The sequence below is a fragment of the Lithobates pipiens genome, unplaced genomic scaffold (genome assembly GCF_037356315.1).
Source record: "Lithobates pipiens isolate NorthernLeopardFrog02 unplaced genomic scaffold, aLitPip1_a1.2 Scaffold_37, whole genome shotgun sequence".
NCBI lineage: Eukaryota > Metazoa > Chordata > Amphibia > Anura > Ranidae > Lithobates > Lithobates pipiens.
In genome coordinates this window covers 21150201-21177230 of record NW_027507825.1, presented here as the reverse complement: position 1 = coordinate 21177230, position 27030 = coordinate 21150201, and the positions used below count along the sequence as shown (strand labels likewise).

At 47.7% G+C, this 27030-nt stretch overlaps 1 long non-coding RNA gene across 1 annotated transcript in view; it reads left to right on the top strand.

The window, feature by feature from the left end:
- The first annotated feature begins 6461 nt into the window (after positions 1-6461).
- Positions 6462-27030, top strand: part of LOC143956597 (uncharacterized) — a 69587-nt gene continuing 49018 nt past the window's right edge. Inside the window, exon 1 of the long non-coding RNA XR_013269961.1 lies at positions 6462-6680. This is a non-coding gene — a long non-coding RNA (uncharacterized LOC143956597). The remainder of the gene's footprint in view (positions 6681-27030) is intronic.

The window sequence follows — 27030 nt, the reverse complement described above, 5'->3', positions numbered from 1 at the left end:
TTTTGCTGGCAGGAATTCCGATGGAACGTACACACGGTCGGAATTTCTGACCAAAAGCTCACATCGGATTTTTGCTGGTGGAATTTCCGATCGTTCGTACAGGGCTTTAGAGTACAGAACACCTTCTCTTTATGTTATGGATATGAGGGGTGAGGAAATGTGCTGTGGTCCGAATCAGGAGCAAGCAACCTAGGGTTGTCAACACTGCTCCTCCATAAATATAGTACAATGAGTGAATGTTGTCACCCTAGTAAAGGAAGAGTGTTTCTGGCAGGATCACTAGGTGAAAATAAAGGAAAAGCCCTAAAAATTAAAATGAATGCAGCCCCCGCATCTATGTGGCGGTAAGATGCAATATATCAGTGGCCTCCAAAATGTGGCCCAGGGGCCAGATCCGGCCTTTTGCTTGTTTTTATCCAGCCCTTGGCGCATTATTTCAACCACTGATACCAACCATGGGGCATCATTCCCCCCACTGACAGTTAAATCAGTTGTAAACCCCCCAAAAAAACCTGTAAGACGAAGCCTTTCTCAACCAGGGTTCCTCAATAGGTATGCTGTCTCATATGGTAACAGTCTATAACAGTTCCTAACTCAAACGTAAAAGTCCTTTCAGCTTCATTACAACTGCCTCTTGTAGTTCTTCAACAGTGAGCTCCCGGTCTCTCACTAGACCCTCTGATTCACCGACACTAAATCCTTTGAGCTCGTCCAAGGTTTGCAGTGGTGTCACCCATGCTTCCCTGTTGGGTCCCTAGCTTGGCACTCAAGATACTTTTCAAGTCTCACCCCTGTTAACCAGCAAGGTCCCTGGCTTGACTCACGAGGTTGCTTTGTAAATATCTCCTCCGCGAGTTGGTTCCTTGAATCGATCATCGCCTGAGGTTTCCCAATTCTCCAACGTGCCCATTCGGTGAGAATATGGTTCTGGTTCTTGCTTCAATTACTCACCGTGGTCCCTGCTAAAGGTGGCTGGTTCCTTTGTGGTCACAGCTTCCCTTGTACCTTTGACCACTGACAGGTTCTCCGGCCGGCAGAACCGTTACTTCTGGTTGGACTGCAAGCCGCAATCCCAACCCTGTGCTGCTCACTTACTTCTGGATAGGCCCTCACATGGCCTAGCAGCCATATGCCCCTGGGATAGGCCCAATCTCTGGCCTAGTAACCCGGGGCGTACAACACATGTCCACCCAGACAGCCGTCCAGGTGGGACAGAACATAGATCACCTGACCTCACCCGAATATATAGGTTCTCCCAGCAGGCCAAGGGATTCAAGAAAACCCCTGCCTATTAGGCTTGTGCAATTAGTTTCGTAACAAATCGAAATTCGGCCGAATTTTGCATTTTTCGGACATTCGAATGCATCAGAATGTCCGAATAAAAAAATAACGAATAACAACGAATACGAAAGAAATATAACAAATCAATTCAAATGAATTCGGTAATTTTTTAAAGATCTAATGAAACAAAAGGTCAGCTCAAAGTAAATCTTATAGTCCAATCAGCTAATTAATTTTGTGTCGGAGGTTAGATTACTGGCAAAGTGCATTCCTGAGAACTGAGTGAGAAGGGTGTTGTATTGTATTTGAGCCGAGGAGAAGAGACGTTGTCATTGTGTGTGTTAAAAGATTCAATAAACAAACGATTTTCCAAACTACGAATCATCATCACAAATGTCTATACATACATAAATAGCGAATTTCAACGAATACGAACAAATGAATTCGACAATCTACGAATAATAACGAATTATCCGAAAACATATTAACGTAACATAACAAATGTAACAGAACGAAATGATGTATTTTACGAATGACAACGAACCGAAACTAAACAAAACTTTCCATTGTAAACAAGTCTACTGCCTATTGGCTGAGATACCCCATATATTCATAACCTGACCTTGGGTTGCCCTTCTCATATCTAGTACCACCAAGTACCTGGCTACCTAGTGGTTGAAGAGAAAAGTGCAACAAGATCAAACTTAGGGAGAAATCAATATATTTCTATCAATCGACCAGGACAACTACTCTTGGCAAGTAAGGGTCCTTTCACACGGGGCGGATCAGCACGTGGATATCCGCTTGCTCAGCGGGGATCGCCGGAGCGATCTCTGCTGAGCAGGAAGGTGACAGTTCCGTCTCCGCACACTGCGCAGGGACGGACCGGTCACAGCGCCGCTCTCCCCTATGGGAGACACTGCGGTCCGTCGTCACCCGGTCCGATCCGATGACAGAGGGAAAAATAGCTTTTTCCTCCGTCACACTTTTTCGGATAGGAGCGGGTCGGATGTCAGCGGACATGTCACCGCTGACATCCGACGCTCCATAGAGCTATATCTCTTAATATGAATCAACTTCCAGTGGAGGCACTTACCGCTTTTACCTCTGGAGATCAGTCCATTGGATCAACAGACCATAATGTGATTATGGAGTGCCTCTTAGAGGCCACATGCTTTTTCTCGAATAAAATCATCATTGTATGCCACATCTTACCGATACTTATTGTCTTTTTAGATACCCCACATATACATTTACTCCTGAGGAAGCGAGCAGAGCCCGCGAAACGCGTCGAGTATATAAGCTGTATATGTATACTATGTACTTTTAGTATTATGGCAAATATGTTTATGGTCAAGTTATGGTTCATGATGGTTTTTATACATATTGATTCATGACTATGTCTGTGAAACTCAATGTCAGAGGATCAACAGACTTCAACATCGGTGCTTCCCTGTGCGGCTACGGGGTAGATCAGCGCAGAGGCGCACACGGGTGCGCGATACGGCGGGTTTGCACATCACCTGATCACTCTAGCAGGCCTATAAAAGGCAACCATTTGCTCTGTGTCTTTGCTGGTTTGTCTCCTCAGCTCACCTGTGTTCCTTTGCTTCCTGTTCCTGTTTACCACTTCCTGTTGCGACCCGGATTGCCTGAAGACTACTCTGATTCTCTCCTGACCTGACCCCTGGCTTGTTTAATGGACTTCCTGCTCTTAGCCTTGCTGGCTCCTGGACTGATACATGTGTTTGACCCTCAGCCTGCCTCTGGAATATCCTCTGTCTTCTGCACTTAGCCTTGCTGGCTCCCGGACTGATACCTGTGTTTGACCATCAGCCTGCCTCTGGATTACCCTCTGCATTCAGCCTTGCTGGCTCCTGGACTGATTACTTGTGTTTGACCCTCGGCCTGTTTCTGCACTTTTCTTACCTGTTTTACAGACTGGCTTGCTACTTACCTTCTGGTCCGGTCCATCCTGCACAAGCCCTCTTCCAGACCTTCACATAAGTCAGGTGTTAGAACCCCTGCTGGGAGTTCTCTTCAAGTATATCCCAAGTCCATCTGCAAGGGCATCTCTTCCTTCAGAAGACTTCCTGCATAACAGTCACCTGCTGGCAACCCGTACCCCTTCGTGCCCTGTACCCGCTGTTCCACCCTCAGGGGTACTGTGCACCCAGTTGCAAGGGAAGCCGTTCTCAGCACTTCGGTCCATAGTGAGTACCTGACACTCAAATAAAACCTTTATTATTTCATTATACTTATTTGTTTGGACCTCTATGAACAACTCATTTAAATTCCTATGGGCTAACTCGTTTTGTATTATTTACATCTTGAAAGCAGGCCCCATTCTCATCGAGAATGCCACCCCCTTTCCTAATCAGCATAGAACTATAAACTTCAGTAATGCTTTAATCAGTAACTGTCCTGGCATGTGTGCATGAGTCCATTATTTGAAGAAATGAGCAATCATTTCTCTATCGCAGCCTATTCCAACTAGCTACATGCTCAGTGTCCATGACAGGTTACCGTCCATTAACTTTACTTCAAATGGTCTACATTTCCCAGCAGTTCCTTTTCTTCTTCCAAAGGCAACTCCAGGCACATGACTGCATCTCAAGCAACAAGCAGTCAAGCCAGCATGCAAGGGACCACTCTTCGGGACACAGGCCCCCTTTGCAAAAGTATCTTCAGTCTGTCCACATGACAGCCAAAGACAAAGAGACTTCCTTCATCATTTGCAACCAACAATCTGCTGAAGTCCACAGATCGTTCTTCAGGGTGAAGCACCCCAAACAACTTCATTTCTAGCCAGCTTGGCTCAGATAATCATTTCCTGTAATTGCCAGTAGCATCCAGTCCAGTACAGTTCTGGCAATACAACTTTCTGGGGTATTCCCCGTTAACGATACTTTGAATGGGTGTGCACGGTGGCTGTCAGCATAGCGTCCTTCACATCACACAACCCATATTTGTAATCCACAAGACAGGCGACTTTAGTATCTCCATAACTGTTACTAATAGTACTCGGGTTCGGGCAGGATGGAGGCCTCTCTCTCTTGGCCCTTGTACACACGGTCGGAGAATCCGTCGGAATGTGTCCTATCGGACCATGTTGTCGGATAATCCGACTGTGTGTCAGACTGATTCCATCGGAATATCCGTCGGACCCAATTTTCCAACTTGTTGGAAATATTTCCCGACCAACTGGTTCGATCGGACATACTCCGATCATGTGTAGAGAATTTTGATCGGACCAAGTGCCACACATGCTCAGATCAAATTCCTACATCAAAGCTATTGGCTACTAGCCTGAATGTAGTCCCGTCGTAACGAAATTACGTCATCACATTCTGAATGATCGGATTTTCTGACAACTTAGTCTGACCGTGTGTATGCAACAGTTTCGGACAAGATCCGACGGACAAAATCTGACGTATTTGGTTGTCGAAATCTCCGACTGTGTGTACAGGGGCTTGGAGTTCACCGTAGGGATCAACGTTTTTATATCTGTTGTTGTGAAACTAACGTTATCAGCATCAGTTCAAGGAATGGACAGCAAACAGGTAATAATGGGGCCTCCAACCATCAGTTTTCGATCAAAACTTTTTATAACACCATCAACAGTGAAATATTTCTCCCCGTAGGATTAGGAAATGAACATTACGGAATACAGTCTTTCAAATTTCCTCACACGATAGCAACTTTACACCACTTTTGTCACCATTCCACGAGCGGGCACAATTTTGAAGCATGACATGTTGGGTATCAATATACTTGGCGTAACATTATCATTCACAATATAAAAAAAATTGGGCTAACTTTACTGTTTTTTTGTTTTTTATTCCAAAAAAGTGTATTTTTTTACCCAAAAATTGTGTTTGTAAGATCGTTGCGCAAATAAGGTGTGACATAAAGTATTGCAATGACTGCCATTTTATTCTCTAGGGCAGGGGTAGGGAACCTTTTTGGCTGAGAGAGCCATGAACGCCACATATTTTAAAATGCAAATACAATACGTTTAAAACTAATATATATATTTTTTTTTAAATCGATTAATTGACTAATTTCAATTATAACTGTAATATCCACGTCATCTCCCCCACTGTAATATCCACATCTCCCCTACGATTGTCTGCTTGCTTACCACTACACAGGCAGGCAGATCCACGAGCAGTTGAGGCGGGTGATGATGACGTCTGCGAGCCTCTCACCTAGCCCGCCGTCGGGTGTACCAAGATGGCCGCAGTTCCGGAGCTAGGCCGAAGCTGCGGCCTTTCCTATGGGCTCAATCCACGGATCGGCACACCGTGCAATCTGCGGATTAAGAGGTGAGAGCCAGATGCAGCCATCAAAAGAGCCACATCTGGCTCGAGAGCCATAGGTTCCCTACCCCTGCACTAGGGTGTCTGAAAAAATGTATATATAGTGTTTGGGGGTTCTAAGTAATTTTCTAGCAAAAAAAAACTATTTTAACTTGTAAACACCAAGGGGGTTATTTATGAAAGGCAAATCCACTTGAAAGTGCACTTAGAAGTGCAGTCACTCTAAATCTATGGGGTAGATCTGAGTGGAAGCTCTGCTGATTTTATCATCCAAGCTAAAATGCTGTTTTTTTTTATTTTCCTGTCATGTCCCACTCGGATCTGCAGTGACTTTACTTCCAAGTGCACTTTCAAGAGCACTTGCAGCGCAAAGTGGGTTTTCTTTTAGTAAATAACCCCCCCCCAAGTGTAAAAAAATAGGCCTGGTCCAACCTGTACTGAGATAAAAATCTGGGTTGCCATTGCTGCCCTCCTTCTGAAAATGGTGTTTCCCTGACAGCCAGAGAACTAGCTTTTTCAGACTCGGAAGCAACGGCAGCTTTCACAGTATACATCGTTATTACAGCATTCCTTTAAGAAATCACGCAAAGGATTATTAATAGGACTGGCGAAGTCCCGGCAAGTCAACATGTCATGGTGATACATAGATCAGGAAAGACGTGCAGCGTAGCACAGAACAACATTCAAATAAATACTCCATCAGTGTCACCACTGAGTATAAACAGATTTCATATTAACAAAGATCCTCGTTATAGGCCCCATACAGCGAGAGGGAGGTCGCCATATTTCACGTTGGGAAAGCGCAGATTCCCACGTGATAAATATTTGTCTGAACTGTTTAAAGCGTTGCTCGGCGGCAGGCTGGGAAACTGATTTTATTCTCCAGCTGGGGTGGCAAACACCCTTCCTGCAAAGATCCAGCTTTTTCTTGTGCTGTCGGTATTATTCGGGCTTATTTGATGGTTTGCTTTTTTATTTTTGATCTTATCGTTTTTTTGTTTTTTTTTGATCTGAACATCAACACTGGACCTTGTTGGGTAACCGAGACACGACCATAGGAAACTTCAGAAGCTCGCTGTAAGTTTATTGTATGAGTTGTTTGCACAGTGTTCAAATGTTTGCCATCGTCGCTTAGAAGCATGATCAAAGCTGCTCATAAGCCTAGGTTCACACTGTTGCGGGTGCTGAACAGCATGTAAATCGCACCCACAGGCACCTTTTGCAGACGTGCTGTGTCTGTGCATATGTGAGCTGTACCACCAGTACAGATGTGACTCGATGGGGTTGATTTTCTAAAGGGAAATAGACCCAGTTGCCCTCTGCAAGTGCAGTTGCTCCACAGCTTAGTAAATGATATAAAGCTTCACTTTGCAAGTGAAGCACCCAATTGCGTGCAAGGAAGATGACATAAACAGCATTTGTGCTAACATCATTGATTCCTTGATTCTTCTGATGATCCCTCCTCTCCCCTCACCCCCTCGCTGACTTTACATTAAACTCTTTAATTCCATCTTATAGCGAAGTTCCACCCTAAAGTGGAACTTCCGCTCAACGGAACCCTCCCCCAGACATGTACTGGCCATCGTGACTACCGGGAGTTTCCCGGTGGGCCGATGGCTCGGTGGGCCAGTCAGGTGCAGTCCTGGAGCGATCACTCCGGTGAGTGATCGGGATTTCACTCCTGTCACCAACCCTTGCTGTAGAGAGGATTAAGCTTTCTACTCCCTCCTGGGGGGAGAAAGACAGCCGTCAGACTTTCCTTCTTCTCTCCCCTTATCACTTATCACAGTGACTGGAGAGAGGAACGAGAAGCTGCCTTCAGTACTGTGAGTACACGTGGGAGGGGGAGGAGAGTGGGGACACCATGATCTAAGGGGGCGCCGATGGGGACATGCAGATCTACGGGGGGGGGGTGCCGATGGGGACACTGATCAAAGTGGGCCAGTCTGGATGATGTCCAGGGCTAAATTTTTGTCCCAGTCCAACCCTGCCCCCCCCCCTCCGGTGTCACAATTGGCACCTTTCAGGGGGGAGGGGAGTGCAGATACCTGTCTAAGACAGGTATTTGCACCCACTTCCGGGCATAGACTCCCACAGGAGTCTATGCCTCTTCCTGTCCCTGCGCACTGTCTGCTGGAACACACACGGGTCCCAGAGAGTGCGGACCCCTCCTAGTGTGCTGCGTGACTCGCGCATGCACAGTAGGGAACCGGGAAGGGAAGCCGTAACGACTCACTTCCTGATTCCCTCACCGAGAATGGCGGCAGCCGAGAGCCGAGCGATCGATCGGCCTTGGCTGCCGACATCACTGGATCCTGGGACAGGTAAGTGTCCATTTATTAAAAGTCAGCAGCTGCAGTATTTGTAGCTGCTGGCTTTTAATCATTTTTTTTTTCCGGGTGGACTCCCTCTTTATATTATTCAACCATAAAGTAGATTATAGATTTATATTTATTACTATAGGTAAAGTTACATAAGACATACTTGGGATGGCCGGGATCATTGTCCATCCATATGGGACAAACCAGGCCAATAGCTGGAACCTGGCCCCCGTTTGGATGGACTCCTTTCCTGACGGTCCCTAGATAGATGATCTGTCATAAATAGACAATACTTTGTTTAATCGATCTTTATAAATATTGTACTATTATTCTTCTAGTTTAATCTTAACCTCACCAAGTATTGTACTAACAATAATAATTATAATTTGAAAAGTGCAGAAAAGTTTACACTCGTATACCTTATCTTTTAAGACATGAATTTATTATTTTTACTCTTATATGTTTATTTGAGAAGTTTCTCTATTCATATTATATATCATATATTTTTTTTTTTATATTTTTATGTAATAATAATATGTACTGTATTATCTTCAATAAAATGTTTAAAAGGAAAACAGCATTTTTGCTTGCAAATGATTGGATGATGTAAATCAGCAAAGCTTCTGCTCATTTACTAAGGTCTGGAGCAACTGCATTTGCAGAAGGCAAAGTGCACAGTCCATTTGCCTTTAGTAAATCAATGTGCAGGCTGGGCTGTCCCTTTCTCCATATACAAAAGGCTCAACTAGCAACAATAAAAGACAGATCCTAAAGCGTTTACATACCCATTCAAAAATATCTTATATGCGCTTTATATTCTCATGTCATTTCAAAAATGTTTTTCAATATTTTTAACTTTTAAACATTTATTAAAGCCAAACATTAAAGCAAAAAAAATAAATAAAAATAAGATTTGCCATGTAGTGGGGCTGCATAGGTCAACTGCTAATTTTTGTCTAGAGGATGGCGAAAGCTTTACCTGATCCTCTGCTCTATTGGAGAAGCTCCCCCACCATCCAGTAGTAGACTGTTCCTGACATCATCATGCCCATAGACCAGCTCTGGATGTGATGATGTCAGGAACAGTCCACCACACAAGATGGGGGGGGGGAGGCACAGGGAACGGTCTTGTGCTGGTGAGTCCTCGATTGCCTAGACAAAAATGAGCAGTTGATCCTTGCAGTGCGGGAACAGCCACACTGCATAGGAAAACGTTTTCTTTGTGCTCAGAGTTCAGCTTTAAAGGATAAGTTCACCTTTCCTAACATGTTACACCCTTATTTAGGGTGTAACATTAGAGGTGCACCGAATGGAAATTTTGGTGCCAATACTGAAAATGCAGGATGCACTTGGCCGCCGAAAACTGAAAATGACAGTTTTTAAAAAAAATGTATATATTTTTATATATCTATAAATATAAATATATATATATATATATATATATATAATGTCTGTGTGTGTGTGTATGTATGTATGTATGTATGTATATATATATATATATATAAAAATATATATATATATATATGTGTGTGTGTGTGTGTGTGTGTGTGTGTGTGTGTGTGTGTGTGTGTGTGTGTGTGTGTGTGTGTGTGTGTGTGTGTGTGTGTGTGTGTGTGTGTATGTATATTTTGTATCATATTCAACTTTTTCATTAGTATCATGAATTTAAATGAATATGAATTTGTCAGCCATAATCAGCACCTTTAGCACAAGAAAAGTGTAAGAAATATACCACCCTTTAAATTCTATTTAGGTCTTCACACCGGCCTGTTGCACATCCATTGTGGTGTTAAAAATCCCGCTTGTTGCATTTTTGGTCAGTTGAAAAAAAAAACGGCACCTCCCGATTTAAATGCATTGAAAACGCAGCAAGAACGCATCAATAACGCACCCGTGTTAAGTTTTTGATGCAGTTTTGAGTCACATGACCTATAAAAGACAAACCATAAGCAAAATCGTGGTAAAATTGCGGTAAAATCCAGTGCGTTTTCAATGCCATTACCAGCACCTTCTTCTCTTATCAGAAAACTGCCATTAACACAATTTTTCTGCCAATATGTTTTTCGACCGCTAAAATTTCAGTGCATCTCTATGTAACATGTTAATGTAGATCAATACCGACAGCTTTTGCAGCTGTTAAAGTGGTTGTAAACCCTTACAACACACTTTGACCTACAGGTAAGCCTAGATTAAGGCTTACCTGTAGGTTCAAGAAATATCTCCTAAACCTATACGTTTTAGGAGATATGTGCCCGAAGACGGGCACCGCTGTCTACGGCGCATGTGCCATAGACAGCGGCGCGCAGGCGCACTGAGTGCGGCATTTTCAATGACGGAGCTGCCGTGCGTGTTGGCTCCCGTGCGCATGCCGAATGACAGCGGCGGAGCAGCGAGACGCACCGAGAAGATGGATGCGCCGAACTACAGGGGACAGCGGTGACTTCACTGGCTCCTGTGTCAGGTAAGTGACACATAATGGACTACTATGCGATGCGATGCGATGCATAGTAGTCCATTATGCTTTGCCTTTGCAGGGAATGAAAGAGGAAGTAAACCCATCAGGGTTTACTTCCTCTTTAAGTGCTGTGGTCTTCCTGTCAGTGTGAAACTGCCTGCTCTTATGACATAGCTCCCAACTGTCCCTGATTTCGAGGGGCTGTCCCTGATTTGGAGCAATGTCCCTCTGTCCCTCATTCCTCCTCATTTGTCCCTCATTTTGGTCTGATCTCTATAGATGTATATAAAATGCACTTTTTATCTATCAAAAAGTGTTTTCCAGCGCTAAACCTTTCATCTGATTTCTAAATTGCTGCATTTGTAGATTCCATGAACGAATATAAAGGAATATTAGTGGTAAAAAAAGCACTTGTGGGTTTAGCCAATCTTGTTTTTTTTTTAAATTCTCCTTTGAGGGGGCGTGGCAAGGGGTGTGTCCTATTCCTGCAAACTTTTGCTGATAGGTCTAAAAAAGTTGGGAGGTATGCCTTAGCCCTTGTACACACGGTCGGACATTCCGACAACAAAATCTGTCGGATTTTGTCCGAAACTGGTGTTGCATACACACGGTCGGACAAAGTTGTCGGAAAATCCGATCGTTCGGAATGTGATGACGTTATTTCGTTACAACGGGTCTACTTTCAGGCTAGTAGCCAATAGCTTTGGTCTAGGAATTTGATCTGAGCATGCGAGGCACTTTGTCCGATCGGAATTCTCTACAAACGATCGGACAAAGTCCGATCGGATCATGTTGTCTAAAACTTTGTCGCTCGGATATTCTGATGGAAATAGTCCGATGGAGCCCACACACGGTCGCATTATTCGACAACACGGTCCGATCGGACATTTTGCGTCGGAATGTCCGACCGTGTGTACAAGGGCTTACGGTGTTCGGCCAGACAGCTTACATTGGCAGTCTGTAGGAGTCCTGCATGACACCTGCGATCTGCTGATTGAGGGTGCAATAGTACAGTAAATGCATTTTTTTTTTTTACCTACAAAAAAATGTGCATATTTTTATTTAAAGTGAACTTATCCTTTAAAATAATGCCTGGTAACCCTGGTATAAAGGTCCTTCCTGTTATACGGAGTTATTGTTTCCCAGCTGTGCTCCTGCATTGTTACCCTGTAACATGGGATACAGACTGCATTCTGCATGCATGGTCCACTCTTGTCACCATCAGGAACACCACCCTGACAAATGCTTTGCAATTATGGCTAGAATGCATGTAGACAGGAAGTTCCTGCAAAGAGACAGCAGGAGTTCAGCACCACTGAGATGCAACAGTTATGAAAATCAGGTGAAAACAAACATTTTAATTAAAAAAAATTAAATAAAACCTTAAATGGTGGTCTTTATAATATACAGGACTTTAACAAACTAAATGTAATTCCCTTAGAATTTCCTTTAAAGACACTGGCAGGCTGGATGGGTGCTTACCACCCACACTGTTCAGGGGACAACAGGAACTCTCATTAAAAGCAGAAAAGATCTGCCAATGTGGTCCACATATGTTCAAATTTTCCTCGTCTGCTGTTCAACATCCACGCAGATATCCGTTTGTCCTTATGTAGCACTAACCCCCCCCCCGAAGGAGCTGCTGAATTGATTCGGGCCTGCACTCTGTTAATAAACCCCCCACTGACTTGACTCAGTCCCCTTGACACAGCTGTGGTGCAATATAATACACAATACGATATAATATACCTGTATTATCCCCTCAGGATCCACTGGCTACACCTGCTGGGAGAAAGAACAATACTCCACACAAAGGGGTACTTAACTACTTCCCACACGGCCAATGCACATATATGTGGGAGCCGCCTCCTTCTGACGGGACGTTCAGGAACGTCCATCAGAAGGAGGGGGATCGCGCGCGTGACCGCGCAGCGGCGCGTTCCCGATGCGCTCGTGTCACCCGGACACGGTGCATCTCGGATCGGCAGGAGGGCTCTGTGATTGGCCCTCCTGATCACATGACGGCCGTGTCCAATCACAGCCATCATGTGATGTAAACAAACAGCCGATTGCTAGGCAATCGGCTCCTCCTCTCCTCACACGGAAGTCGTCGCTGAGGAGAGGAGAGCAGATCGCTGCAGCCGGCTGGTGATCAGTGAGTATGAGCTGTTTTTACAGCTTTTTACTCACTGATCACTAGTCTAGTGTAAACCTACAGTGTACACACACATGTCCCCAAAATACACATGTCACCACACATGTCCCCAAAATACACGTCACCACACATGTCCCCAAAATACACGTCACCACACATGTCCCCAAAATACACGTCACCACACATGTCACCACACATGTCCCCAAAATACACATGTCACCACACATGTTCCCAAAATACACGTCACCACACATGTCACCACACATGTCCCCAAAATACACATGTCACCACACATGTCCCCAAAATACACGTCACCCCACATATCCCCAAATAATAAAAAGACATGTCCCCAAATAAAAAAAACACATGTCCCCAAATAAAATCACATGTCCCAATGATTATCTGCACACATCTGTACGTGATCACCTGCACACATCTGTACATGATCATTTGCATACATATGTCCGTGATCACACAAACCAATTATTATACACTTAACGGAATTTTTTTTTACCAAAAACATGTAGCAGGATACATTTTGGCTTAAATTTATGACAAAATTTGATTTTATTGGATTTCTTTTAAAATAGAAAAATTAAATATTGTTTTTTTTCCAAATTTCTGCTTTTTTTGCGCTTATATCGCAAAAAATAAAAAACGGAGTCGTGAATAAATACCACCAAAATAAAGCTCTATTTGTGCGAACAAAATGATAAAAATTTCATTTGGGTACAGTGTAGCATGACCGCGCAATTGTCATTGAAATTGCAAAAGCGATGAAAGCTGAAAATTGGGCTGGGAAGGAAGGGGGTGAAAGTGCCCGGTATTGTAGTGGTTAACCAAAAGTATATTTTACTGTAATTTCTAATAAACAGGTGGTTACAATGATTGTACTGTCATGTTAACATAGAATGACAGGACAATGAATTTTAACAACAATTATACACAGTGTAACTACAATTGAGCTCCCCCTACTTTTATAGCTAGTTGTGAGATCTCATTAAAAGTACACAGTCTTTAACCTTCTTGTCTTCTGCTAGCTATGATGGTTTCTTATAAATTGTAATCCAAAAGGGTAAAAGATTATAATTGACTTAAAGATGATCCTAATACTGCTTCTGTAAATGTTCCAGAAAGTGTTTCCGTAAGTATAGTACAATGCTTAAGATGCAAGAAGAATAATGCCCCGTACACACGACCGGACTTTTCAACATCAAAAGTCTGACGGAATGATTCCGGCAGACTATTCGATCATGTGTGGGCTGCAACGGACTTTTGATTCGCAAAAGTCTGACAGACTTTAGAAATGGAACATGCTTCAAATTTTTCCGCCAGAACTCTGCCGGACCCAGAAATCCGCTCGTGTGTGTGCTAGTCTGATGGACTAAAACCGACGCTAGGGCAGCTATTGGCTACTGGCTATGAACTTCCTTATTCTAGTCCAGTCATACGTCATCACGTTCGGATCCATTGGACTTTGGTGTGATTGTGTGTGGCCAAGTCCGTTCGTCCGGAAAGTCCGTCAGAACTCTGTCAGAACTCCATCAGAACTCCGTCGAAAGTCTGTCGGACTTAAGTCCTGTCGTGTGTACGCGGCATTAGGCCTTATGCCTGCCTAATATCAGTTTCTGTGAACTTCTTCTGTAGGACTACAGGTCCCAGCAAACACTGTATATGAGTATGACTAGATGCAAATGCGTAATGAAACTGTGGGCCGCAACCCACTCACCAACTGGATCTGAAGCTCTGTATAGCAGCTCTGGTCTGGTGACTCCATCACACTGCTCCTTTCCGCTGGGTGAACCGGGTCTTCCGATGCTCAGACGAGTGCCTCTGGATTTTTCCCAATCCGGTCACTATGCCTCTCACGCTGTCGGATCGCTCACACAGTCTGAGTTGCGCTTCGCAATGGCTGTAGGCCGCTCCTTCTGGAGCCCTCCTCACAGGTCTTCACAGGCAGGCCATGTGTCCAGAAGAGACCTAAGATGGCCGCTCGGGGTCCTTTTATGTCCTACCCAGCGTGCAGTGCAAGAGAGGGTGTCCATGGGTAGGTCACCTGGCATTCTGGGAGGTAGGTCAAATATCAAATTAAATAGTCACTTCCTGTATTTAGTTCAATACTCTAAAAAGAAAAGTAATTTGAGTCCACTATCTGTATTTGGCCGCTAGATGATGCCAAATACTAAGCTATAGAATTGTCCATAGACTTACATTATAACAACATTAACATAGGATCAGTAGGCAGAGATGTTAGCGCTACACTTAAAAGATGGCTGTAGCCTAGTTATCACCAGAGATGGTGTAGATCAACTTTTTCTGCAAATCCTCACAGCATTTATGGGTGTGTATGGTGTTGATTTACTAAAGGCAAATAGACTGTGCACTTTGCAGTTGCTCCAGAGCTTAGTAAATGTGGTAAGGTGTCATTTTGCAAAGAATACCCAATCGCGTGCAAAGAAAACAAAAGAAAAACAGCATCTTGGCTTCCACATTATTGGATGATGGAATTTATCAGCTTCTGCTCATTTATTAAGCTCTGGAGCCCCGGAAAAGTCCAACAATAACCTCCTGTGAAGTCCCCCTAATGTAGCTTCCTGTGATGACCTGGCAATGATGCTGCATTCAGTTGTGCTTTTTATATAGAGTGTATCAACTTGTAATACAGTGGGATGGAAAATGTTGTGGGGGTGGGGACGTGACTATCCGCACTGTTCCTGCTGATTAACAGGCCTGTCGTTTTTTATTTAGCACCTGACCACACCTAGTCCTGCCCACTGTTTTCTGGATTGGTTGCCTCTGTTCCTCAAATCCTCCCAGTGTGAGCTGCAGTGTCTTGGAGGGGGGGTGTGTGAGAAACAAATGAAAGAGGATTTGTCTCAGGGAAGGGAAAGGAATTTTTTTGTTTACTTTATAAGGCTTGGGCACAGTGGCGGAACTACCAGGGTGGCGGAGGTCACACTTGAAACCGGGCCCTGGTGTTTCCGCCACTCTGAGGGGTCCTCAAGACGGTAGGAATATACAGTGGTGTGAAAAAGTGTTTGCCCCCTTCCTCATTTCCTGTTCCTTTGCATGTTTGTCACACTTAAGTGTTTCGGAACAGCAAACCAATTGAAATAATAGTCAAGGACAACACAAGTAAACACAAAATGCAATTTGTAAATGAAGGTGTTTATTATTAAAGGTGAAAAAAAATCCAAACCATCATGGCCCTGTGTGAAAAAGTGATTGCCCCCTAAACCTAATAACTGGTTGGGCCACCCTTAGCAGCAACAACTGCAACCAAGCTTTTGCGATAACGTGCAATGAGGCTTTTACAGCGTCCTGGAGGAATTTTGGCCCACTCATCTTTGCAGAATTGTCCTAATTCAGTTACATTAGAGGGTTTTCGAGCATGAACAGCCTTTTTAAGGTCATACCACAACATCTCAATAGGATTCAGGTCAGGAATTTGGCTAGGCCACTCCAAAGTCTTCATTTTGTTTTTCTTCAGCCATTCGGTGGTGGACTTGCTGGTGTGTTTAGGATCATTGTCCTGCTGCAGAACCCAAGTTCGTTTCAGCTTGAGTACACGAACAGATGGTCGGACATTCTCCTTCAGGATCTCTTGGTAGACAGCAGAATTCATAGTTCCTTTTATCATGGCAAGTCTTCCAGGTCCTGAAGCAGCAAAACAGCCCCAGACCATCACACTACCACCACCATATTTTACTGTTGGTATAATGTTCTTTTTATGAAATGCAGTGTTCCTTCTACGCCAGATATACTTGGACACACACATTCCAAAGAGTTCCACTTTTGTCTCATCGGTCCACAGAATGTTGTCCCAAAAGTCTTGGGGATCATCAAGATGTGTTGTGGAGAAATTGAGACGAGCTTTGATGTTCTTTTTGCTCAGCAGTGGTTTTCTCCTTGGAACTCTGCCATGCAGGCCATTTTTGCCCAGTCTTTTCCTGATGGTGGAGGCATGAACGCTGACCTTAACTGAGGCAAGTGAGGCCTGCAGTTCCTTGGACGTTGTTGTGGGGTCTTTTGTGACCTCTTGGATGAGTCGTCGCTGCGCTCTTGGGGTAATTTTGGGCGGCCGGCCACTCCTGGGAAGGTTCACCACTGTTCCATGTCTTCGCCATATGTGGATAATGGCTCTCACTGTGGTTCGCTGGATTCCCAAAGCTTTGGAAATGGCTTTATAACCCTTTCCAGACTGATAGATCTCAATTACTTTCTTTCTCAATTGTTCCTGAATTTCTTTGGGTCTCGGCATGATGTGTAGCTTTTAAGGATCTTCTGGTGGACCTTACTGTGTCAAGCAGCTCCTATTTAAGTGATGCCTTGATTGTGAACAGGTGTGGCAATAATCAGGCCTGGGTGTGGCTAGAGAAATTGAACTCAGGTGTGGACAACCACAGTTATAGTATGTTTTAACAAGGGGGGCAATCACTTTTTCACATAGGGCCATGATGGTTTGGATTTTTTTTCACCTTTAATAATAAACACCTTCATTTACAAATTGCATTTTGTGTTTACTTGTGTTGTCCTTGACTATTGTTTAAATTGGTTTGATGTTCCGAAACATTTAAGTGTGACAAACATGCAAAGGAACAGGAAATGAGGAAGGGGGCAAACACTTTTTCACACCACTGTAGTTTGCAATTATGGGGACAGCGACACTATCGCAGGCGCCCGCAGATAACAAAAAGTGTGTCGTTTCACACTGGGGCACTGCGCAAATGACATAGATCCCACACCCTACCTCGGCTCCTACCCCAGAGGCTGATCAGGTGCGCTCGGGGACTCAATCACTCCTACGGAGAACATCCCCAAGGCGGAGCCTGTGTTGAACGGATTGTGGGAAATTATTCTCCTGGTTATCATGCTGGAACGCATTGATGCTGCACATGGTTTCTGCAGAGGGGGAGAATCTGAACCTCAATGTCCAGGTGCTGGGCCACATTGACATTTGCTGGCCAAGGCACTGAGCACCACCTCCTCTACCACCGCCTTCAACAAGAACCACCAGAGCTGGGATAGGGACATCATCCTGGACCTGGACTTCTCCTCCTTCACCATGCCCAACCCCGAACACCTGAGACACCGCATAAGGCCATCTACAGTTCACCCTAGTGGACTGCCCAGGACATGCCTCCCTCATTAGGGTGAGGGGGGGTGGGGGCACAGGCCAGCATGGGCCAAAAGAGAACCCAGCATGACCTGATAGAAAGTCTTAAGCTGGGGCTACTAGTTCCTTAGCCAACAACACATTGGAAATGATAGATCACTGTCTTCAGGGACACTGGTACTAACAGTTTCCCACCTGTCGGGGTAACACTGGTACTGGTATTTTTCCACCTGTTGAGGCACACTGGGACTAATAGATTCACAGCTGTTCATGCGCCCTGAGATTGGTAGGTTCCTAGCTGTTGGGGCACACTGGACTGCCCTGTCACTATATACTGCTCACTGACTGCCCTGCCGCTATATACTGCTCACTGACTGCCCTGTCACTATATACTGCTCACTGACTGCCCTGCCGCTATATACTGCTCACTGACTGCCCTACCGCTATATACTGCTCACTGACTGCCCTGTCGCTATATACTGCTCACTGACTACCCTGTCACTATATACTGCTCACTGACTGCCCTGCCGCTATATACTGCTCACTGACTGCCCTGTCGCTATATACTGTTTACTGACTGCCCTGCCGCTATATACTGCTCACTGACTGCCCTGTCGCTATATACTGCTCACTGACTACCCTGTCGCTATATACTGCTCACTGACTGCCCTGTCGCTATATACTGCTCACTGACTGCCCTGTTGCTATATACTGCTCACTGACTGCCCTGCCGCTATATACTGCTCACTGACTGCCCTACCGCTATATACTGCTCACTGACTGCCCTGTCGCTATATACTGCTCACTGACTGCCCTGTCGCTATATACTGCTCACTGACTGCCCTACCGCTATATACTGCTCACTGACTGCCCTGCCACTATATACAGCTCACTGACTGCCCTGTCGCTATATACTGCTCACTGACTGCCCTGTCGCTATATACTGCTCACTGACTGCCCTGCCGCTATATACTGCTCACTGACTGCCCTGACGCTATATACAGCTCACTGACTGCCCTGCCGCTATATACTGCTCACTGACTGCCCTGCCGCTATATACTGCTCACTGACTGCCCTGTCGCTATATACTGCTCACTGACTGCCCTACCGCTATATACTGCTCACTGACTGCCCTGCCACTATATACAGCTCACTGACTGCCCTGTCGCTATATACTGCTCACTGACTGCCCTGTCGCTATATACTGCTCACTGACTGCCCTGCCGCTATATACTGCTCACTGACTGCCCTGACGCTATATACAGCTCACTGACTGCCCTGCCGCTATATACTGCTCACTGACTGCCCTGCCGCTATATACTGCTCACTGACTACCCTGTCACTATATACTGCTCACTGACTGCCCTGCCGCTATATACTGCTCACTGACCTGCTACTACATACCATATCATTCATAGCTCTTCGCTGCCGTTTCTTACTACACTGCACTGCATACTTTTGTATTTCTTTAGCCCCATAACTACAACTCTCTTATATTTGTTTAATTGGAGTGTGACACTAGATTAAAAAAATGCCTGTGTAAAACCATGCCCATTGCAAATGTATGCCCCCCCCCCCCCCAAATTAAAGTAATTCTCTGTCTACAATGACTTGCTGAGCACAAAGAGAAAAAAAGGTGTCCCTGAAAATTATTTGAAAATGTTGGTAACTGTGCAGGAAGGGGGCCTGCTGCGGGACAGTGAGGCCCGGAACAAACAAAAAGAGAAACAAAATAGTGCAGGGCCGGGCATGACTATGTGGAATAGGGAGACAACAAAGGGTTAAAAAGTGTGAGAGGTCTTAAGGGGGAGGATTTAAGAAATAAAGGAATCTGAGGGGGAGGAGAGTTTATTTAAAGGGGAGGCGGGGACTTCCGGGAACAGTCAGTGAGAGAGACAGAAGGAGGCCGTTTTACACGTGCTGCTCCTCTGTCAGAGCTTTACGGAGGTCGCTTTTATCACGGCGCGGTGGCGGGCTGCAGCAGCAAGCGGGGGGATAGAGTGGCGTCCAAGTGGCGGTGCGGTATGGGGATCGTGCGGAGGGGGCAGCGCCACGGAGGGAGGGTCGTTTCTGCGCTCGGAGGCCCGGTACACAAGGCATTTCTCGCCCCTGCTCCTCTCCCCCAGCGGCGAGCAGCGCTACTTCGGTGCCCCCCCCCCCTCTTTAGCGGTCCGTCGACCCCACTGGCGAGGAGCACACGGGGGTTTAGCCCCTATGAGGTACAGAAAAAAATCCTTGTCACTGGGGGAGCGAGGGGGGTGGGGCTGTGGGCCGTAATGGCGCCCGTTCCCTGGCAGCGTGCGTAGGCCGGTGGAGATTGCGTTCCCCCCCCTTCAACAGTGCCAGCCAGGGGGGAGAGCCAGCAGGGGAGGTGCTGGGTTACTCTGCGGCTCCACGGGGCCTGTGGGAAGCGCAGAATGGAGGAGGACGGCGGGGCGGCCCACCTGGAGATAGGCAAGCGTGGGGCTTGTGCTGCGGTGGACGGATCCACCGAAAGGGAGAGGCCCACTGTGCAGCTGGGAATCTACGGCCCCCAGGCATGCTGCACCTGGGAGGCTGCTTCCACCTATGGGCCCAGCTCATGAGGTGAGGTCGGGGGAGGAACGGTCCAGTTTGGAGGAAGAGGAGCAGCCTTGGGATCTCGCATCATTGGAGTGGCAGGAGCAGCGGCTGTGGGGCCCTACCTGTCAGCTAGGTAAGATGGTACATTGTCTCACGTCGAGTTTATTGATGCTCTTTGTCAGTTGCTGGAAGTGGGGAAATGGGGGTGCTATGCTGCGGGCACGTACGGATGCAGCGGTTGTCCGCGGGGCGTCGGGCATTTTCGCCTGGCACTTTTGGGACAGTGGGGAAACTGCGCAGTTGTTGGGGGGTTGGTAGGACCTGTTTGGGGGCCCCCGCGGGTAACCCCATGGGTTGCCGGGGGAGAAGAGCAGACAGGGTGTGAGCCCCTGTTAAGGTCCAGATGTGGAGCCCGACTTGTAGGAGGAGACCTCTCTTACAGCGCTGGTTCAGGAGCCGCTGGAATGGGAACAGCGGTCTCGAGAGCACAGTGGGTAGGAGGGCCTGCTGGATAGGGCCGCTGGAGCTGGTAGAAGAGCGGAGATCCCTCTGAAGGCTGAGTGGACTGCGGTTTGCTGGAAGCAGGCAGTAGCTTCAGAAGCCGAAGATTGGAACTGGCAGCAGGCTGGAGAAGAGTCAGACGGTCCGGGTCAGAAGGTAAGCAGACTGGTGGTAACGTAAGGCAGAAGAGGTGTCGGTAAGCAGGCAGAGGTCGGCAACGGAATCACAAGCAGAAGAGGTTTCGAGGTCAGGCAGGCCGGGTCGGGATTGGAGAAGGCAGAGAAGTCAAGCAAGCCGGGTCGATAACGGTAGCAGGTAATCAGGTTCAGGATCAGGTATTCAAAGGTAACCGGGTTCAGGATCAGATATTCAGACACACGGAAGCTGAGACGAAACAGCGCCGCACAGGCGCACTTGAGGGTCCTTTAAACGCTCAGTGGCGGGAAGGAGCGCACGCACGCCACGCACGACCACGTGAACGAGCGCGCGTACGAATCGCCACTCGCGAACGTGCACACTAACGCGTAAACGAACGCGTACGCGAACGCGTACGCGAACGCGCAGAAGACACACGCCGACGCCTGTGTGCACGCAGCTGTACCTGTCTGTTGCTGGTAAGTTCCTGACATTGCCCCCTCCCAAGGGGCAGCCTCCGGATGCCCAACAGGTTCCTCTTTTCTGGATGGGCAGACAAGTATGCGTGAATTAACCGCCTGGCATGGATATTGCTGTTCGGTTCCCAGGAATTGTTCTCTGGCCCAAATCCCTTCCATTTGATCAGAAATTGGATGCGTCCCTGTCTTTTTCTGCAATCGAGGATGGCCTCCACCTCGTACTCCTCATTTCCATCCACTAAGATGGGTTCTGGAGGTCTAGTTCCTCTATCAGGAAAGGGATCAGGGGTGGCAGGTCTCAGCAGTGACACATGGAACACAGGATGAATCCTAAGCGACTCAGGCAGGGTTAGCTCGTAGGAAACTTCATTAATTTTCCTCTTAACCGGAAATGGTCCCATAAATTTAGGTGCAAGTTTCTTGGAGGGACAAGCCATTTTAATGTTATTGGTAGAAAGCCATACCTGGTCGCCAGGTTGTAGGATCAGTTCCCCTCTTCTTCTCCGGTCAAAGGCTCTCTTACTGTCTGCCTGGGCCTTGGCCACTGCTTCCTGCAACACCCGGTTATTGTGGCTGAGGAAATCCACTGTCTTCTGGACCGCTGGAACTGAGGTTTCTGGAAGAAAATCAGGCAAAAAGGTTAAATGAAAGCCATAATTGGCGAAAAAAGGGGACTGACCGGTGGCCGAATGACAAGCATTATTGTAGGCAAATTCTGCCAAAGGCAGCAGGGACACCCAATCATTCTGTACGAATGATGTGAAGCACCTAATGTACTGCTCAAGAGTCTGGTTGGTCCTTTCTGTCTGCCCATTAGTTTGGGGATGATAGGCCGAGGACAGTGCCAGCTCAATTTTCAGGATCTCGCACAGGGCCCTCCAGAAGCGTGAGGTGAACTGCACTCCTCTGTCGGAGACTATATTCGCTGGAATCCCGTGTAGCCTCACAATCTCCTTAATGAACACGTGGGCAGTCTCCACAGCAGATGGGGTGCCTTTTAAGGGTGAGAAGTGGGCCATCTTGGATAGCCGGTCTACAACCACAAAAATAGTTGAACATCCCTCAGAACATGGAAGCTCGACAATAAAGTCCATACTAATCATTCTCCAGGGTCTGTCGGGTACGGGTAGGGGTTTCAGCAGTCCCCAAGCCCGGTTCCTGGGTGTCTTGTTCTGGATACAGACGGGGCAAGAGCTGATGTACTTTTCGCAAAAGTCCTTCAAATTGGGCCACCAGAACGTGCGTTGTACCAGATCAAGGGTCTTGCGGACTCCAAAGTGGCCTGCCAGTGGGTGGTCATGAAGAAGGGACAGCACCTTAACTCGGACATTCTTGGGGACAAAAATTTGACTTCCCCTCCAGAACAAGCCATCTCTGGACATTAAGGTGATTCCGGGGGGTCTAGAGGAGTCAGAGGATGCTTCTCTGATCAGAGAGAGGAGGTCAGGCTGTAAAAGTAAAAAATTCCCGGCAGGTAAGATGGTGTCAGGAACAGATGAGTCCTTGGGATTGTCATACATCCGTGACAGCGCATCCGGTTTCACGTTCTTCGATCCGGGCCGGTACGTGATGTGAAAGGAGAAACGTGAAAAGAACAGGGCCCAGCGGGCTTGTCGGGGTCTCAGTCGCTTGGCAGACCGTAGATATTCTAAGTTCTTGTGGTCTGTGTATATTAGTACCGGGTGAGCAGCGCCCTCCAATAGGTATCTCCACTCCTCCAAGGCGGCCTTAATGGCGAGCAACTCTCGGTCGCCTACGTCGTAATTCTTCTCTGCGGAAGAGAGTTTCCTGGAGAAGAACCCCACGGGATGCATTAGGTCCTTGTTGCCTTGACGTTGGGAGATGACCGCTCCTACGGCCACTTCAGAGGCGTCTACCTCGAGGATGAAGGGTAGAGACGGGTCCGGATGGCTGAGAATTGGGGCGGACGTGAAGAGTTTTTTAAGTCTTTCGAAAGCACTCTGGGCCTCTTGAGTCCAGCAGAAGCGGAAGTTTTGTCTGGTCAGTTGCGTGATGGGCGCAATTATAGCTGAAAAGTCTCTTATGAACTTTCTATAAAAGTTCGCAAAACCGATGAAGCGTTGTACACCCTTCTTATCCAAAGGCGCTGGCCAATCTAGTACAGCAGACACCTTTTGGGGATCCATCCTGATGCCCGTTGGGGAGATCACTAGTCCCAGGAATCGGATGCTCTGTAACTCAAATTCGCATTTCTCAGCCTTTGCGTAGAGTCGGTGCTGGCGAAGGCGGTCTAGGACTTTACGGACGTGTTCTCGATGCTGATCAAGAGAGTTGGAAAATATTAAAATGTCGTCCAGGTAGACAATCACGAACACGTCGAGGAAATCCTTAAACACGTCATTGATTAGGTGTTGAAATGTGGCCGGGGCGTTGCAGAGCCCAAAGGGCATCACTAAATATTCATAATGACCGAATCGGGTCCGGAAGGCTGTTTTCCATTCATGCCCGGCCTGGATGCGAACTAGGTTATACGCTCCCCTTAGATCCAACTTGGTGAATATTTTAGCGGATCTCAGTCTCTGGAAGAGTTCGGGTATCAAGGGTAAGGGGTAGCGGTTCTTAACCGTAATCTTGTTTAAGTCTCTATAGTCCACACATGGACGGAGGGACTGATCTTTTTTAGTGACAAAAAAGATTCCAGCTCCTGCTGGGGAAGTTGAAGGACGGATGAACCCCTTCTCTAGGTTTTCGTCCAAGTAGGTCTTCAGTGCCCCCTGCTCCTTTTCTGATAAAGGGAATATGCGTCCGAAAGGAATCTCGGCCCCAGGGAGTAGCTCGATCGGACAATCATAGGGACGATGGGGAGGCAGAGTGTCTGCTCCCTTTTTACTGAACACATCAATAAAGTCATGGTAGTGCTTGGGCACAGTCTGCAGTAGGTCTTGATCAGAGTCTAAACATAAAAGGGTGGCGGAAGGCTTGGTGGAATCTGTTAGGCAGTGTTTCAAGCAATAGGAAGATGGAAATGTGACTTCTCTGGTAACCCAATTGATGTAGGGGTTGTGGGCTTGGAGCCAGGGTATGCCCAGAATGATCGGGAACATTGGAGAGGAGATGACATCCAACGTCAGAAATTCCTTGTGTTGAGAGGAGATAGTGACAGGTAGAGGGAGAGTCTCTTGAATTACCTTTCCAGAACTGATGCTAGACCCATCGGCCAGAAAAACTGAGAGTTCATGAGCCTTGCCTCGTAACGGGATGCCCTGTCGGCCCGCAAAGGTGGAGTCTATGAAGCAGCGGCATGCCCCGGAGTCAATGATAGCGTTGACTGTCACCGTCCTTCCTTGGAGCTGTAGTGAGAGAGGAACAGCAAGGTGGGTTGAATTGGCAGTCAATGCAGAGAGACTGGTAGAAGCAGAAGGTAGACACTTACTTGTCTTGACAGGGCAATTAAAGACATAGTGACCCGAACCACCGCAGTAGAGGCAGAGATTCTGCTGCCGGCGACGTGCACGCTCTTCTGGAAGCAAAGCGGGGCGCAGTAGTCCTAATTGCATGGGCTCGGAGGTGTCAGGAGCCGTACAGGGCGGAATAGGACTGGACGGAGGTACATAGCGAGAAGCAGGCATTGGGGCTCTCGCTGTCATCCAGACTGGACGGGCTTGCTGAGCGGAGCGCTCTGATCTTCGCTCCCTGAGACGGCGATCAATCTGGATTGTCAAGGAGATCAGGGCCTCCAGGGTTTCTGGTATACCGACTCGAGCCAGTTCATCCTTAAGTCCTTCGGATAACCCCATGCGAAATTGATGCCTTAAAGCCGCATCATTCCATTCCGTGTCTGCGCTCCAGCGTCGAAAGTCCGAGACATAATCCTCAGCCGGTCTGCGGCCCTGCTGGAGCGCAAACAGAGCAGATTCAGCCGTGGCAGTCTTTTGGGGGTCCTCGTAAAGCTGAGCCATGGCCTCAAAGAAGGATTGCAGAGAGAAGGTTGCGACTGAATCTCCTTCAAGTAAACGGTGGGCCCAGGTCTGCGGTTCACCTTGTAGGAGGGAGATTACAAATCCTACCTTCGTGGCTTCCAGGGAGAAAGTCCGTGGTTGTAGGGCAAAATAGAGTTGACAAGCGTTCCGAAAAGCCCGAAATTTGGTTCGATCCCCAGAAAACCTTTCCGGAATGGGTACCCTTGGTTCAGGTGGAAGCATGACAACGGATGGTGAGGCGACGGGCTGTGCTGATAGGGAGGACGGAGCAGGGGCCACGTGACCAGTATCTGTAAGGTCCTGGACCTGTCCTTCAAGCCTGGCGTAGCTATCTTGAAGCGATTTTACCGCTTGGGTAAGGGCCGACAGGTGCGTGCAGATCTCCTTCATGGGAGAGGTCTCTCCTGCGGGCTCAGTCATGGCTGTTTCGTACTGTTAAGGTCCAGATGTGGAGCCCGACTTGTAGGAGGAGACCTCTCTTACAGCGCTGGTTCAGGAGCCGCTGGAATGGGAACAGCGGTCTCGAGAGCACAGTGGGTAGGAGGGCCTGCTGGATAGGGCCGCTGGAGCTGGTAGAAGAGCGGAGATCCCTCTGAAGGCTGAGTGGACTGCGGTTTGCTGGAAGCAGGCAGTAGCTTCAGAAGCCGAAGATTGGAACTGGCAGCAGGCTGGAGAAGAGTCAGACGGTCCGGGTCAGAAGGTAAGCAGACTGGTGGTAACGTAAGGCAGAAGAGGTGTCGGTAAGCAGGCAGAGGTCGGCAACGGAATCACAAGCAGAAGAGGTTTCGAGGTCAGGCAGGCCGGGTCGGGATTGGAGAAGGCAGAGAAGTCAAGCAAGCCGGGTCGATAACGGTAGCAGGTAATCAGGTTCAGGATCAGGTATTCAAAGGTAACCGGGTTCAGGATCAGATATTCAGACACACGGAAGCTGAGACGAAACAGCGCCGCACAGGCGCACTTGAGGGTCCTTTAAACGCTCAGTGGCGGGAAGGAGCGCACGCACGCCACGCACGACCACGTGAACGAGCGCGCGTACGAATCGCCACTCGCGAACGTGCACACTAACGCGTAAACGAACGCGTACGCGAACGCGTACGCGAACGCGTACGCGAACGCGCAGAAGACACACGCCGACGCCTGTGTGCACGCAGCTGTACCTGTCTGTTGCTGGTAAGTTCCTGACAGCCCCCCTCGGCCTTGACAAGGCCCCCTGCCAGGCGTCCTGGTAGGCAGGCTGGTGCAATGTGAGGGGTGCAAGGGGGGGCCCGGGTAGGTTATGATTGCAGAGGCCACGTAGGGGGTTTCCCTATGCTCCGAGGGGCTGTTGGGAGCCCATTTACGGCAGGGATTCGGATCCAGCGCGGTGGGGGTGAGTATGGGGAGTTCTTCTCTTTCTGCACCTTGGAGATTTTGGGACGTTGTGCCTTGACTGCAGGCGTTGCTATGTTGGCGAGCGAGCGGTCAAGGGACAACAGGCACGTTGCTCGGCTCTTGCCGGTTACACTGCGGCCATTGGGGGGGCACATTAGGTTTCGGAGGGGGTCCGCTGGGCTGAAGTATGGTACTTCCTTTACACAGGAGAGGGGTGGTTCGTCGATCTCTCTGGTGGGATGGTGGGATATCGGCCTATGTGGGCGCTTGGGGTTTTAGGCGTGGGACCCCCCGAGGCAGTTTTTCTTCAAGGGGGTGGGGGCTGGGGAGACACCCGCCTCGGTATTTCTATGGGAGCTACGGTGGATTGGGGGGTTACGGCTGTCCTAGG